This window comes from Ictidomys tridecemlineatus, chromosome 3, assembly GCF_052094955.1.
Source record: "Ictidomys tridecemlineatus isolate mIctTri1 chromosome 3, mIctTri1.hap1, whole genome shotgun sequence".
NCBI lineage: Eukaryota > Metazoa > Chordata > Mammalia > Rodentia > Sciuridae > Ictidomys > Ictidomys tridecemlineatus.
The window spans coordinates 3980305-3996540 of record NC_135479.1 but is presented as its reverse complement, the minus strand read 5'-3'; the positions used below and the strand labels follow the sequence as shown (position 1 = coordinate 3996540).

At 58.1% G+C, this 16236-nt stretch overlaps 2 long non-coding RNA genes across 3 annotated transcripts in view; one reads left to right on the top strand and one right to left on the bottom strand.

Annotated features, from left to right (window-relative positions):
• Positions 1 to 613, bottom strand: part of LOC144375949 (uncharacterized) — a 12596-nt gene extending 11983 nt beyond the window's left edge. The window contains exon 1 of the long non-coding RNA XR_013435864.1: positions 482 to 613. This is a non-coding gene — a long non-coding RNA (uncharacterized LOC144375949). The remainder of the gene's footprint in view (positions 1 to 481) is intronic.
• Positions 614 to 624: 11 nt separating this feature from the next.
• On the top strand, positions 625 to 15084 carry LOC144375948 (uncharacterized). Of its 2 annotated transcripts, XR_013435863.1 has the most exons (4): positions 625 to 882; positions 3823 to 5886; positions 7633 to 13025; positions 14413 to 15084. It is a non-coding gene; the product is annotated as an uncharacterized LOC144375948 (long non-coding RNA). The 2 variants fall into 2 exon arrangements; XR_013435862.1 differs by having other exon boundaries at positions 3823 to 13025.
• Positions 15085 to 16236: the final 1152 nt, after the last annotated feature.

The following is a 16236-nucleotide window of genomic DNA, read 5'->3' as shown; positions in this document are numbered from 1 at the left end:
GGCAGAGCCTTGGGCAGCGAGCAGCAGGCTTGGGCCCCTGTCTCAGGGCTGCCACCCCAAATGCGGAGTCTCTGCTTCTCCCCTCTAACGTGGCCTGCAGGACACCTAACCTGATGGTTCTCCAGCCGTTGCTGGAAAGAAAGCAAATGCAGGCTGTGAAAACGGGTCGGGGAAGCTGACTGCTATCGTCACCACTCAAAGGAAGGAGGAGATGGAGGCACAGCTGCCCCGGCCACTCTCCAGGCCGAACATCCCTCCTTCCAGATTCTCGGACGAGGTGCTCAACTGGCAGTCCATGAAAATCTTCTGAAGTCAGAAAATCTCCGGAATCTGAAACCCTCCCAGTGCCAAGCGTCTGGGTGAGGGATATGGACCTGCACCATGTGTTCATATATTAAAAAAAAAAAAAAGCTTGGGGGCCTAGTGGCCTTCTAGGAAGCCCCTGCCTCTTACAGGCCCCACCACCTCTTCATGCCAGTACCTTGGGGACCAAGTCTCAGCGTGTGAATCTCCGAGGAAGCCATATGCCAAGCGTGGCGCCCTTCCCTGAGGGCTGGGAGGTGTGGTGGGTGGAGTCTGCCCACTGCGCTGCCATCTCGCAGCAGCCTCAGCAAACTGCTTTGTGGGGCCAAAACACAAGCCAAAAGAGGGGCCACTTTCCCAGACCTTGCCAGAGCTGTCGCACCCCCTCTGATGGCCACGATCCATGTTCCGCCTCCAACATCTGGAATGGAGGAAGGAGCGCCCGGGAGGGAGCCTGGAAACCCAGGAAGTGAAAGAAGAGAGGAAGAGAAGTCTTCAGCACCTGCTTGCCCTGAGCTCTGTTCCGCTGCGGCTTCCTGCCTGGGGCTCTGAGCGACCAGGAGAGAGGACCAGAGAGGGGTGAGATGCCCAAAGGGGGAGTAGACAAACGTCGCAGGCACATTAGAGAGGGCAAAGGCCCGGCCATGAGGGCCCGCCGCCCAGGGGAGGACGGCTGAGGGGCCTTCCGGTGGTTTCCGTGGCTTCCCGCCTTCACGATTCTCGCCCAGACAGTTCTCCTTCCACTCACCTTGTGTCACCAAGCCGAGGAGAAATGAAAAGTGTGACAGATACGCTGATCTGGAGAGAGACAGAGAGGGAGAAGGAGCGGGCAGGGAGAGGGAGGCAGGAGACAGGGCCTCCCTCCAGGACCAGGGACCAGGTCCTGCCTGGGGCTCCGAGGGCACTCTGCGGGCACTCAGCATGGCCCTGACCAAATTCTAATTTAGACAAACCCATAGATCCCATGTGTCCCAGGTTTAGAGGTGCAGAAGCCGGGCTGCTGCCAGGGAGGGTCGGGCCTTGCACCGGGATCATTTGTGAGTGCAGAGCCCCAAGCCAGAGAGAGCAGGGTCTGCAGGCCCCTATGGTCCGGCTCAGACCCCTCGAGAAGGTCCAGCCTTTGTCCTCAGACTTGGATCTGAGCCTCATGGCCAAAGCCTCTCATGCCCATGTCCTTATCTCTTTTTTTTTCAATTTTATTTATTTATTTTTAGTGATTTTATTTATTTATTTTGCATGACAATTCTAAATATATCATTATACCATAATTTATCATGTCTCTGATTGTATATAAGGAATGTTGACACCAAATTCACATCTTCATACATGTATTTTGTATAGTGATGAGGGTCTCCTTCCACCATCATGCTATTCCCCTTCTCCCTCCCTTTCCCTCCCACCCCTATTCCCTATCTAGAGGTAATCTTCCTCCCTTGCTATCCCTCCCAACCCCCTTTTGAGTCACTCCCTTATATCAGAGAAGACATTCGGCATTTGTTTTTTGGGGGATTGGCTAACTTCACTTGGCATAATCTGCTCTAATGCCACCCACTTCCCTGCAAATGCCATGATCTTATGATTTTTTATTGCTGAGTAATATTCCATTGTGTATAAATGCCACATTTTTTAATCCATCCACTGAAGGACATCTAGGTTGGCTCCACAGTTTAGCTATTATGAATTGTGCTGCTATAAACATTGATGTGGCTGTGACCCTGTAATATGCTGTTTTTAGGTCCTTTGGGTATAGTCCAAGAAGAGGAATAGCTGGGTCAAATGGTGGTAACTTTCCCAGTTTTCCGACCCATGTCCTTATCTCTAAAGCCATGGACAGGGCTGCTGTGAACACCGACACCTGTGTTGACAGCCTGGCTGATGCCTGGAGCAGAGGGCAGCAGTCAGTGGTCGCTTCTCAAAAACCGCAGTTTCACTGATGCACAACTGACGTGCCACACACCCACCAGCTTTAGGGGTCTATTTGAGGGATTTTGACACCTGGATGTGGCTGTGAAACTACATCCACACTCCCTCATTTTCACGTGCCCCCAAACTCCCTCCTGCCCCCTTGCCGTCAGCGTCCCCACCCCAGCCCTTCCTGGCCTGGGCGAGTTCTAGAGAGTTCCAGAATGCCTGGTGAGGGGCGCCTCCTGTCATCCTTCCCCATCTCACCCACCGACAGCCATCTCCTTTCTCCCTGGGTCTCCGTCACAGGAGTCACGGTGACTTTCCAGGGGGTGGCTCCGCTGGCCGGGCCTCCAGTCCACCCTTCGCAGACTGCTGCTTCTCCCCACCATCCCACAGGCACCATCCCATGGAATCTGAAGTTCCTGAATTTCCTCAGCCAGACCCAGCAGGGCTGCAGAGGGCAGAGAGCGAGGGGGGGTGGGCAAGAAGAAGGAGGCGGCCCCCAGCCCAGCTCACTCCCAGCTCCTGCGACACTGGTGCTGTCACCGCCACTGCATGCACCAATGTCACCGGCTCGCCACCTTCTTCCGGCATGACTTAGCTGCCCCCTGGCTGATCTTTCAGTCTGTCTTGGCCTTAGCACCCCATGGAGGAGGTGCGGCGCCCCCTCCCCCAGGAGTCTGCAGCCACCCTCCATCTGTTGATTTTTTTTTTCATTCAACAAGAAATTATTGAGTACCAACAGGTGCCAGGCACAGGCCAGAGGCCAGGTAGGGCCAGAGGGGCAGCCCGGGCTGCAGGGCCGGCCAGATGCCTGTGGCTCACCTCCCCTCCTGCCCTGACCCAGCCCCCAGGAGGGGTGACGGGAAAGCCCCCTCCCGTCCTCCCCGTCTTCTCTACTCCGCTCGGCGCTGGGGGATCCCAGGCGTCCCCCCGCCCTCTCTTCCCTCTTTCTCTCTCTCTCTTTTCATCTTCTCTTTCAAAATGCTCTGAAGAGTGGGAAAGCTGGCAGGAAAGGAGAGAAAATGAGGCTCAGAAGGAACGGGTCTGCCGGGCAGCAGTTTGTTCACGTGAGGTTCTTCTTCCCAGGAACCTCGGTGCTGAAGGGTCCCCAGGCCTCGTGCCACCCGCGGGCAGCAGGCTTGGGAGCAGCTGGGGGATGAGCCTCCTGCTCCCTCCTGAACACAGAGGGGGGAGACGGTGGGGCCTGGCCTCACCGCAGCAGTGAGGTCAGGGCCGCAGGAGGCCAGGTAGGTGCCAGGCCTCTGCTGGCCTCTGTGGGAGCCATGCTGGAGACAGGGACAATGGGTTCTCTCCCCTGCCTTGAAGGCGAGAGCTTGAGGTCCCAGGTGGAGGGGAAGAGGCCTGGACGCGGGTGTGGCGTCCCAGTAGGGTAGTTTCCAGGCCTGGTCACCCCAGGAACTCAGGCCAGCACTGACTCCTCCCGCCCACCTGGACACAGGCTCTACAGAAGAGCCGGTCAGATACCAGCTAAGGACTCCCCAGCACCCCAGCGGGGCTTGGTGCTTCAAGAAAGCTCCAACAGGCCTCCACCCATGCCCCTCCTCTATCCATCCTGAACTGACCTTCCTGGCCACCTCTCTCTGCCCACAGGACCATATCTGAGAAGGATGGAGCTGGAGAAGACCCACCCAGGCCCCTTGCCAGGAGAGAAATGGTTCCTTGGCTGCCCACCGCCAACGCCAAGTGTCTGGGTCAGGTGCCCTGGAGGAGAGGGGGCTACTGGCAGTTGTGTCCCTGGGAGACAGAGGGGTGCGATGTCTGCAAGCGTGGAGTCTCCGTGAGCGGCTGGATGGCCAGTGGTTAGACTGCGGTCCTGGAGCCTGCCTGCCTGAGTTCAGATCAGAGCAAACCTGCTGGCTGCTCCTGAGCCGTGTGGCCAGGGCTGCCCCGGACATGGCCGGGGGAGTGGTAGACTGTCCGATTCCACTAGGAACACACCCGGAGCCATGCGGGGCACACGGCAGAGACGTGTGTCCCCTGGCCAGCACTGTTACTCAGCCAGGCCGTCCCCCTGGTGCTACAACCACTCGGACCCCACTGACAGGGTGCAGTGACGGCCCAGCCAGACCCGCCCGGTGCCCGTGACCTCCGCCCTGGCCTCCTCCCTGAGGCAGAGGCCGAGCTGGGCTGACAGGCCAGAGCTGCTAGATGGGCAGGGCTGCTGCCTCTTGCGCCCACCCCACAAGGCGCAGCTCCAGGGGCGCCACTGCATGCCAATTTGCACGGTGCCCAGGGTCAAGGGGTAAGCCCTGGTAGAGCAGGTCAGGGCTCATCTGAGGGGCCACTGTCCACCAAACGCTGTTTACGGGACCCAAAGAAGGGAGAGGCTGAGGCCAGAGGAAGAGCACCCGGGAGCCCATTCGGGCACCAGCAGGACGTGGCTTTTCCTTCTCCTGGAGCAGGAGGCCTCGTTCTGTCTTGGAGACTGAAGAGACCTGGGGAGGTGGCCTCTTGCACCCCTCCCCCCAAGCCACCTCTCTCTCACACACACACACACACACACACACACACACACACACACACACGGCTCCACCACTCTCTGGGGGCAGGAGCTTCGGGGACCCTGAGCAAGCATGTGGTCTCCCCTCAGCCTCGCCCCTCTGCTGTGTCTGCGCAGCTGCGGCCACCTCGAGCTGAGGTCTGGCTGTCCGCACGAAGCCTCCTGCATGGGAGAGACAGACAGCCAGAGATACAGGACGCAAGGCCAGCCCCTTCCAAGGGTGGCTCCCAGGTGGAGAGGCCCAGGGAGAGGACAGCCACTGGGAGACTGAGGCAGAGGTGGATGCCGCTGTGTGTGGGTGTGAACGAGCAGGCGTCCATGTGTGCAAGTCTGCTGTGATGCAGGTATGAAAGCGTGTGTGCAGATGCCCCTGTGCAGGTGTTCAGGTTGAACAGTGTGCGGTATGCAGATGTGCAGGTGTGCTGGGAAAGTGTGCATGTGTCTGCAGAGGCAGGCAGGCCAACGTGCACAGGTGTGCAAATGTGTGTGGATGCAAGCATGCTCGTGTGTGCGGGCGTACATGTGCAGGGCACCCGGGCAGAGCGGGAGGAGGAGGGAGAAGGGCAGAACACCCACCCAGCACTGGCAGCCGGGAGGCACCGGCAGGCAGGAGTGGCTCAGCAGGCGGGCAGGGCCAGGTGCCTGCGCCTCTGATCACACCCCAGGGATGGCTGCCCCTGGAAGGGTGCCATGCGGCAGGGCTCCTATTGCCAGCCCAGGGTGGCACCCTCTCCAGGTCACCACTCCTGAAGGCCGGGTTCTCACCCAGGAACCAGGGGGTTTCCTGACAGCTTCTTGGGGCGGGTGGGGGGATGACGTAAGCTGTTTTCCAATGTTCAGCTAAAGAACCTTCCAGGTCTCTGTGTATCTAAATGCATAGACCTCTGGGGACAAGCAGAGTTGGCTCATTTCCACCTAGTGTCTCAGAACAGTCCAGACTAGCGCTCCCTTTGGATTTCTAGGGCAGAGAAGCAGAGCCCTGCAGGACTGGCAAGACTGGATTCCTTTTCAGACCAGATGCCACTGGGTGGCTGGTGGCACTGTCACAGCTGGGACTGGAGCCAAGTCTGCAGGGGCGAGAGACCCCACAGCACCAACCACACCACAGCCTGGGGTCTGCATGCTGAGCCCAAAGTGGCCTGGACCTGTCCTGGGTGAGCAGAGAGCCCTGTGCTGGTCCCTGCAGCCATGGAGAAGCCCTCCCCCAGGAAGGACTGGGAGGCAGGTCAGCTGTGCCCTGGCCGCTCCGAGGGGTCCCTGCATGGCCCCCAGGCGTCCTCTCTGCATGGCCATCCTCAAGGTCAAGCAGCTCTCCCTGGGAGTCTCCAGAGACGAGCCGCTAGCCATGCCCTGGAGACGACCACTGCACTCCAGGGCCCCAGATTTGGTTCAGGAATTACGGATTGCAGGGAGGAGGGGTCTGTCCTGGAGCCAGCCCCCATGGTCAGGGCCGGGGTCGCCCCCTCCTCTTTCCAGCCACAGCCATAGGAGCCTCATGGGTTGGGAGGGCAGTGAGGACCAATCTGTCCCGTGCCCAGGGTCTCGCCCCTCCCAATCTGCACCCCAGGACAAGCTCACCCGCTCCCGTGGCTTCCTCCTCAAGAGCTTCTGCCTTCAACCTCTGTCCCTCTCCCCGTCTCCCTCTGTCTCCCCAACACACGCACGCCCCGGCTCCCCGGCCACCCTGCTCACCTACCCGGCTGCTGCACCCTTCCGGACGCCACATAGACATCCCTCTCTCAGAGGATTTTTCCGCCCCCAATCCTGGGACAGGTGCCCCAAGTTTCCCCCTCTTCACGTCAATCCTGCTGGGCTGGCATTGCCTGCCTCCCTGGACAGAACACCGCTTGGGAGCAAGACCACTGGATGCCCTGTGCCTGGCGCATGGTAGATGCCCAGGAAATAAATGTGAAAGGAACCAACTTTCCCAGCAGAGAGCAAACGCCCAACCCCCAGGGTTAGGGACTGGTGAAGAGCCAACGGGAAGTATAGCAGTACCTTCGAAGGGCTGCTGGGGAGAAGGCCCATCCTGCAGCCACCCCATCCCCCAGCCCCGCAGCCCCTCCCCCCAGCCCCTGCCATCCGCAGCCAGGCAAGCTCACACTCCAAGACAGAGCTGGAGGCTGGCGGCTCTGCCATCATCTGAGGCAGGCTCGTCAGCCGTTACCATGGAGACCAGCCAGCAGTCAGCTCCGTGCCCTCCTGCTGCAGGGGCCGGGCAGAGCAAAGGTAGAGCCAGCTGCACCCAGAGAGAAGCCACTGAGAGAGAGGAAGCCTGTGTCCCTGTACCCAGACAGGTCTGTGGGGGCCAGTCCCCACCCACTCCTCCTCTTTCCTGTAGATGGGTGACCTCAGGCAAGTCACTTTACCTCCCTGAGCTTCCTGGAAGGAATGCAGATGAGGCTGCCAACCTCACAGTGGCACAGGGATGAATTGAGCCTGTTAGGGCACGAGACTGTCACCATGTCATTCCAGTGTGTTAAGCTCTGCTCTGTGCTAGTTTTCCGGGACTGTCATGAGGGTTTCTGTCCACAGCCCTTGTGTCCAGTTCCCCCACCCCACCCCTAACTTAGGCGGGGCTGGAGGAAGGAAGAGAGGCTCTGTCCCAAAATAGCACAAAAATATGATATTGTGTGACATCTGAAAACAAAGGACACCTACAGGGCTGCTGCTAACCAAACGTCGAAGGTGGCCTGGCTCTGAGGGTCACTACCTTGCTGCCCTGGGTGCCACCCTGCCCACTTCCTGTAATGAGCTAATCTCTAAGGGTGGCAGCCCTGCTCCTGAAGGACTTAAGGTGGCATTCCACCGGAAGAGCAGCCTTCAAGTCTCAGGGAGCTTGGGGAGGGAGGACATCCTGGCTACGGGTTGCCTTAAACAACCACTTGTCTTGGTACCAGGGAGGACAGGTCAAGGTGCTGCAGCCGGCCCTGAGCACGAGAAAGCTGCTCTCCAGCTCTCCACAGCCACATGGATCCTGGTGTGGTGTTGATCACCCGTGTTTCCTTCCCCCAAATGTCACCTCCGTCCAGCTCCTGGGCAGGGGGAGCTCAGCTGTGTTCCCAATGGGAGAACCTGCAACCCGTGCACTGGTCAGTTGTTGCTGCCACCATGCTGCATAACAAGCCATCCCAGAAGCCTCCGGGGCTTGGACAACAAAGCTGACTGATTTGTTTTTTTATTCCTGGGTCCAGGTCAGCAGGGGCCCTGCTCCAGGTGCCTTTGCAGGTGGCATGGTCACACGCAGCATCAGCAGGGCCTGAGAAGGTCTGCATCCACTCGGGGGGGGGGGGTTGTAAAGCCACCTGGCAAAGGACACAGATGTGAAAATCTATTCCAGGGAGAGATGGAAAGAAGACTAGGAAACAAGAACCCAATTTGCCACAAACTATCAAATGGAAGAAATTAAAAAGAATATGTCCCTTGCAGGATAGAACGTCTCTACGGACAGGTGCATTGAAGGTGTGCTGTCAACGACAAAGCACAGATAAATGCATTATCCTGTGTCCTCATGACCAAATGTCCCCTCTGCTGCGGCCACACGGAGACCATGAATGCTCTCATTCTCGCAGAAGGGAGAAGGGTGCTGGGCAGAGGGGCCCCTGAGCAACAAGGTAGGGGACCCACCTCTCAGAGGGATCTGGCTCATTGACATAGCTCCTGCAGCCCACTCCCGCCCTCAGCAGCTGCTCCTCAGAGAACCACCAACTGGGGGCCAACTGGGGGCCGGGAGAGGCCGAGGGAAGCTGGCACCAGCACCTCGGAATCTTCTAGAATACAGGAAAATGGGGCTGGGGTACTGTAGCCCCTCAGGTTCTGGATGCGGGTTTGGGGACTGGAGTCACGAGGATTCTGACTCTCCCATTCCCCTCGCCATCCCCACTTCCCCTACCCTAGGGCTGCTGTCGGTGTCAGATGAGAGAGTGCCGGGGACAGTGACCTGAGCCGCCGGGGACCCCCTTTGTGAGTGTGTTGCTCTCGGGGAGAGGACCTTCTTGCCAGCCCAGCGTGTTTTCAGAAGTTGGTCAATTTTCCAGTTTCCTTTTTTCTCCTTCCAAAGCTCTGCTCACCCGAGAGGATGTCGTAAACACTTGTGACGGCATCTCAATAGCCCCAGGGACGTTGATCATTACTGTGACTCCCAAAACAGCTGTTATTAATGTGCAACAGTGCGGGCACGACACATGGCCCTAAAACCTTTAACTGAGAATGCTCTCATTTCCCAAGCACCCTCTCCCCCGTTGTCTCCTGGGGAAGGACTCGTTCTCCCAATTAGGGTGATCTGAAAGCAGGCGTCAGGAAGGGTCAGACCCTCACCCTGGGTGAAGGTGAGGAGGCCAGCTCAGGCAGCCTCTGCTCCCCACTAGGCGGCTCCCACATGGGGAAAGCACTGCTTCCCTCTTGGGCTCCATCCCTTCCCTCCCGTCACTGAGATGTAAGGTTCCCATCCCCTGACCTGTGTCCTGCCCACCTGTCCCCCCCCCCACTCTAATGCAACGCCTTCTGCATCTCCTCCCGCCCCTCTGCACGGCAGCTATCCTGTCTCTATGACAGACACAACCCCAACCCCAAACCACCAACTGCAGACAGACAAACTCCCCGCTGCCTTGGCTTAGTCCCCTCCAAAAGCAGAGTCTGGGACCAGGCTCGGGAGCAGGCACAAAGCTAAGAATCTCTAGTGGATCAAATTGTGTCCCCAAAAGATCATGCTCAAGGTCTAACCCCTCCGACCTCAGAATGGAACCTTATTTGGGAAGAGGGTCTTTGATGATGTCATCAAGTTGAGATGAGGTCATGTGTAGTGGGGTAGGGGACGGGATCCAATGGCATTGGAAAGCGGGGCACAGTGTTGCACACGTGTAATCCCAGCTGCTCGGGAGGCTGAGGCAATAGGATCTTGGGTTCAAAGCCAGCCTCAGCAAAATGAAGCCCTAAGCAACTTAATGAAATTCTGTCTCTAAATGAAATATGAACATGGGGCTGGGGATGTGGCTCAGTGGTAGAGCACTTGCCTGGCATGTGTGAGGCCCTGGGTTGGATTCTCAGCACCACATAAAATCAATCAATCAATAAAAGATATTGTGTCCATCTACAACTAAAAAAAAAAAATTATAAAGGGGAGGGCTGGGGATGTGGCTTGGTGGTTATGTGCCCCTCGGCTCAAAGAAGAAGAAAAGGAAGAGGAAGAGGAGGAGGAAATTTAGATACAGACACACTTAGGGAGACCAGGAAGGCCGAGTCGGAGGGACGCGGCTGAGGCTGAGGAAGGCCAAGGATTGCAGTGAGCACCGGCAGCAGGCAGAGGCAGGATCATGCTCCCCAGAGCCTCAGCAGGAAGAGCCCGACCACATCTTGCTCTTGGATTCTGACCTCTAGAATAGCCAGAGAATGAGCTTCTGCGGTTCTAAGCCCCCCAGTCTATGGGGATTTGTTACTGTAGCCACAGAAACCAAACACAGCGTCCACCTCCGAGGCTCCCACCGTCCCCAGAAGGAAATGAGGCCGTGGACACAAGCGCTGGGTTTTTTCAGAAGCACCGTCAAGGGGCCAGTGTGGACCGTGGAGAAGGCACGACTTGGAGCCAGAGCCCTGTGCAGAGCAGACCTCTGTCCCTCACCTGAAGGCAGATGCTCTGTGGGCTCTTCAGTGACCAAGTGGTGGGCTCGCCCTGCTCGGACTTCATTAATGCCACTCCTCACCCTCCAGGACAAGTCTGGCCGTCCCCATCAGATGGGCTGACCACGAGGAGGCATCTGGAAATGTCCCCACACAGCAGGCTTCCCGATGGGCAGCTCGGACAGCTGATGCTCTCAGCTGGTGGTGCTGCGCCCGGCGACAGAGGCCACAGCCCCGGAGCACTGCCCGCCTGGTGGCCTCATGCCCATTCTCCTGCCCCTCTTCCCCGCGAGACCCTCTCATTCCTGGTCAAGGGTCCTGTCACTCCCTCTTGACACCTGCTGCCTCTTCACTGTCACTCTGTCCTAAGAGCCCCTTCATCTACCCCACTGTTCATTCAACAGTCCACTCTGAGGCCCGGGGCTGTGCCTGACACTGCGCCACTACGGAGCCCCAACATGACAAAGACGCTGACCTTGACAGCACCCCTCCAAGGGACACCCAGGCCTCAGACTGAGGCGAGAGGCACCAGCCCTCATCATGTCCCCAGCCCACCTCCTTCCTGCCACCTCCCAGGGATCCCTGTGCACCCTGGTCCCTCCGACTGGGGTCCCCATGGGCCAAAGGCAAGAGGCTACCAGAGGTCCATGGTTGAGGGCGTCTTGCTGGGGTCTTCATCTTACCCAGCAAGGGAAGGGGGCGAGCTGAGTCGGTCGACTGGTAAGCATCTAAAACACTCCCCGTTCCGCTGAGACTTGGAGAAGGACGCTGTGGGGCAGGATGCAGAAGTCTCGTGAGATTTAAAGACAAGCCTCAGAGCTCACCAACTCCAGTCCTCTTCCCCTGCGAGGCCAGACCCACGGGTACCAGCTCTTCTGCTGCAGGAACACCCTGCCAAGCAGGGTGGGAAGGTCCTGGCCCGGGGAGGGGGGGGTGTGGGTTTGAAACAGGAAGAACGGGCTCACTGTGAACCTCGCCTCATGCACCAGGCTGACAGAGCACAGGACGCCAAGAATCCAGAGGCTTCCAAGGAGGACGCAGGTACACAGAGACGTCAGTGTGAGCAAATGGCCTGTCTGATGTGAGTCCTCAGGGGGCCGCTGCCACTGTGGCCCTGACAACAGGGACCTTCCCAGCCACACCCTCACCCTTCCCTGGCACACCCTCACCCTTCCCTGGCACCCACATTCCCTCCTCAGGGTCGTGTTCCAGGCGTGGCACTGGGTGCTGAGCACGGAAGGAGAAACACAGTGTCTGGCCCCAGGGGAGACCCGTGGGGTGGAGGGAAGGCTACCTGCAAGAGACATCTCAGAGAATGGAGATAAATTATGGGATGGACCCGAAGAGGTCGCTAAGACAGGAATGGAGGCCCGCAGAGAGGTGACGGTCAAGGTGACATCTGATCGGGGTCTTGGTGTATGAGTAGGAGTTCTCCAGGCAAACAAAGGGAACCTGAATGACCTGGCTAGAACATGGTAGCCAAGGATGAGAGGGTCAGTCCAGGCCAGCCCCGAGCGATGGAACAGAATTGACACTGGGCTTTGATGTGGACAAGGTGCCTCCTGCTGCCCACCAGCTAGAGAGGGCCCCTGCCTGTTTCCACGCCCTCCTCTGGGGGCCACAGCCAAGGGCTATGGGTGGAGACTCAGGGCTGGCCATCACCGCACAGCTCCCAGGGCGTCCTACTCCAGGGCTGCCCCTGGCACGGTCCAGCCCCCTGTTCTCTAGGCCCAACCATCCCGCAGGCTCCGTCTGCCTCCTGAGAGACCAGACCCGCCACCCACCGGGGGCCAGGGGAGGGCTGTCATCTAGAAACCCCCACTGGAAACAAAGCTGTTCCAGGTTCCCAGCACAGACTTATTCTGCTCCTAACAGCCCCTCAGTGGAGAAGGAGGAGCTGGCCAGACCTCCCAGGGAGCCTCTGGGAGTTCTGGGTCCTCCGCTCCGCTCCCTGTGGTTCCCAAGGCCTCAGGGTGGAGAAGGTGAGTCCAACAGAAGAGATTGCCATGGGAGCCTGCCTGCCTGCAAAGCCACGTAGCTACAGTGAAGCAAAAGTCAGTCCCAGGATCCTGAGAAAAGGCACCTGGGGTCCTGAGCAAGACAGGGGCGCTCAGAATGTCTCAAAACCACGCCCCAAAGAGCAACGGGCTGTGAGCATGCCAACAGGTGGGACTCCAGCCCACAGCCTGCTGCCCCCTTCACCCTGCTGGCTCCAGCCACAGGCCAACCGAGCCACCTGCAGAACGGAGGCTCAGGGCAGGAGTCCCCAGCAGGACTCACCGCCTGCGCTTCCTCTCCCCAGATCCCTGCGGAGTAATCTGCCAATCTGCTGTAAGGTGCTTGAGTCTGTTAATTACACCCTCCCTCCCAAGCCCATTTCCCCTCTTTCCACACCCATCGCGTGCCTCTGTGGTTGAGCACCGCCCTAATGCCGGCTCTGGGTGCTGGGAATCGGGCCTGTCCGCTTGCTTATTACCGGGAAGCTTAGTTGCCAGGGATTTGTTAAATAAAACGCCCTGGTATTCCCTTCACTTGTTTTGACCTGCCTGACTACTTTCATTTGCAGCTTAGAGAAGGAAGCATGCCGTCCCCTGGTTTTCTACCGTGGAATGTGACAATGGCTTACAGATCCTAGTTAGTCCCTGCAGGGATCACCTGTTTCCATGACAATGTGCAGGTGAGCAAGCATTTTCCGCTTCCTGCCTCCTGCTCTTTGTCAGACCTCAGGGAACTGGAGGCCAGGGACTGGCAGGAGTCTTAGGGGAGGGGGGACCAGGTGGAGCCCCACCCCCTGAGCTGAGGCTCTTACCTGGGCACAGAGCAGCTTGGGAACTGCAGCCAGGCAGCTGTCCTTATGGCTGGGCGGCTGGGCAGAGGCAGGGGGATGCCCCTCCCGCGGCAGCCCTGAGCTGGTGGGCGGCTGGCTAGGAGCTGAAGGAGTCTTAGGTGGTTTAAAGTAGCAGCCAGTCCCCCTGAAACCTGAGAGCAAGGCCAAGAGGAAGCGGGGAAAGTAACTGGGAATAAAACAGAGGGTCGCGGGGACCAGCGGAGGGAGAGTGGGGGAGCATAGAGTGGGATAAGACAAGGAGAGCCCTTCTGTGACAGGCAGGCAGAGCTGCAGGCCTGGGTAGGCCTCCCTCAAGTCACTGCAGGAAGGAGCAGTAGTACTGAGCAAGTAGGGACTGTAGTACTGAGCAAGTAGGGACTGTAGTACTGAGCAAATAGGGACTGTAGTACTGAGCAAATAGGGACTGTAGTACTGAGCAAGTAGGGACTGTAGTACTGAGCAAATAGGGACTATAGTACTGAGCAAGTAGGGACTGTAGTACTGAGCAAGTAGGGACTGTAGTACTGAGCAAATAGGGACTGTAGTACTGAGCAAGTAGGGACTGTAGTACTGAGCAAGTAGGGACTGTAGTACTGAGCAAATAGGGACTGCAGTATGAGCAAGTAGGGACTGTAGTACTGAGCAAGTAGGGTACAGCAAGGGAGATCCAGGCACAGCCCTCATCCAACACGGAGCCTCTGCCCACCCAGCAGGCCAGGGACTAGGGACAGCAGGAAACCCCGGCCGAGGGCAGTGGCCAGGTTGACTCCCATTCCCGTGGACGTGCTGGGGCCAGCCCAGGGCAGGAGGAAGAGAAGAGCGAGGCTGGGATGTCAGCAAGGCCGTGAGGCTGGGGACAGCTTAGGTGGCTTCTCACGGAGGTTTTGTGAGGGTCCCTTCTCAGTCACTCCCAGCTGTAGCCCCTCTAAACTCTGGGTGTGGGGTCTGTTCTAGAGGTTCCTAGGTGACCAGCCTGAGCCCCAGGGTCACATCCCGGTTCAAGCTCTCCCTCGGGCACTGGGTGCCCATCTGCCCTGTCCACTGGCCTGAGCCTCAGTGTCCGTCCTTGTATGTAATGAGGAAGCCAAGTGATCAAGGCCACCTCAGAGACTGCTGGGGCCACTCTGAGAAGCAATGTGCCCGTGCTTGGCACCAGGCCAGACAGTAAGTGTTCTTACTAGTGACGACTCCACAGGAGGGCGGGGACAACACAGCCACCTTCTCTTTGCCATGCCAGTGCAGAACAGCCTGGAGGTTCACAGGTGGCCATGATTCCAGCTCCAAGGGGCCTGCAAGAGGAAGGTGAAGGAACAACCATGATCCCGCCAAACCCAGAGACTTCCAGCCCCTGGGCCACTCCGGAGCACAGGCAGGGACCAGGCGGGGGCTGGAGGGGCCAGGCCGGCAGCACTGGGTCCCACCGGAGACTTCTTTTCCTTCCCAGAGAAGAGGAAACCGCCCAGGGCCGTCTTTGGGTGTCCCTGCCCTCCTTCTTCACACCTTGGCTCTCCATCTCACCTTTTGGGGACGGAGGGAACCAACCATTGCAGGTCCTTCCCACTGTCACTTGGGCCTGTTCAGAACCAGCAGGAAGGTAGGGCCCTGCTGGTCCATCGGGCCCACAGAGGGGAGGCGGATCAGCCACCCCAGCAGCCCACCCTCCTTGGCCCGGAGAGCCCACCCCCCCGCCGCCTCCCCCTCTGGCTGAGATGCCCCCTCCTCCCCAGCCCTCCACCTGCAGCTCCTAGTGGCCAAGGGGACTTAGCAGGCAGCCTGCAGACTCCCCCTGGCTCCTTGGCCCCCATGCCTGGCCCATCCTGGGTACAAGGGCAGACTTGGTTGCCTTCATTATAGATTATAGCACAAAAACACAATAAAATAAAATGAATGTTTTCTCAGCGAAAATCCATTAGATGAGTTACTGTTGTAATTTAATAATGGGGTGGAACACGACAGCAAATTACCCAAGTATATAATTAAAGGAAATCTGTTTTAAAGTCCTTTATGGCTGGTGCATCTCAGATCTCACTCCCCCATTTGTCTCCATCCCCATCCTGCCCCCTGTCCCTTTTGCTGAGTGTGAGGGGCTGGGGGCTGTGGGTACCTCTGGGACAAACGCTGTGCCCAGAGCTCTCCTCTTTCCAAAGCAGGACAGGGTGCCCGGCTTGGCAGGGCAGGGTGCCTGGCTTGGCAGGGCAGGGTGCCCGGCTTGGCGGGGCAGGAAAATAACAGTGCTGTGCCAACAGAGGCTAGATCCTTGGGAGGTGGAGGCTGACTTTAGACCAAAATGCAGAGGAGCCAACCAAAGTGGGGAGGGGGTGATGAAGGGGAACAGGGAGGCATCCGCCCTGAGAAATCCATTCACAAAGGACAGATGCCACTGACACCCTGGACCACAGATTTGCTAAAAAAAAAAAAGAAAAGAAAAGAAAAGAAAAATCATCTCCATAAAAATGGTGATGTGGTTAGGGGTGAGAGAAAGCCAAGGCTCAGAGAGGTTCGGAGTACTCCAAGGGCAACCCAGCAAGAAGTGGCAGAGCTGGGATTTCACCTCACGCACTTGGCACAGGACCAGGTACTTCCACAGAGTAATGGGATTCCTCTCTGCAGGAGGCCACAGGCTGGCTGTGATGAGCCACATCAGTCACTGCTGGGTTCAAAGGATGAAGGAGCAGAGGCTCACGCCTGAGATCCCAGCCAGTGGGGAGGCTGAGCCAGGAGGATCACAAGTTTGAGGCTAGACTCAGCAACTTAGCAAGGCCCAGTCTCAAAATTAAAAAAAAAAAAAATGGGGGAGTGGCTGGGGATGTGGCTCAGTGGCTAAGTGACTCTGGGTTCAATCCCCGGAACAAGGAAGGAAAGAAAGAGAAAGAAGAAGGAAGGAAGGAAGGAAGGAAGGAAGGAAGGAAGGAAGGAAGGAAGGAAGGAAGGAAGGAAGGAAGGAAGGAAGGAGGGAAGGAAGGAAGGAAGGAAGGAAAGAAGGGAGAGAGGGAGGGAGGGAGGGAAGGAAGGAAGGGTGGGAGGGAGGGAGGGAAGGAAGGAAGGGTGGGTTGGAAGAGCG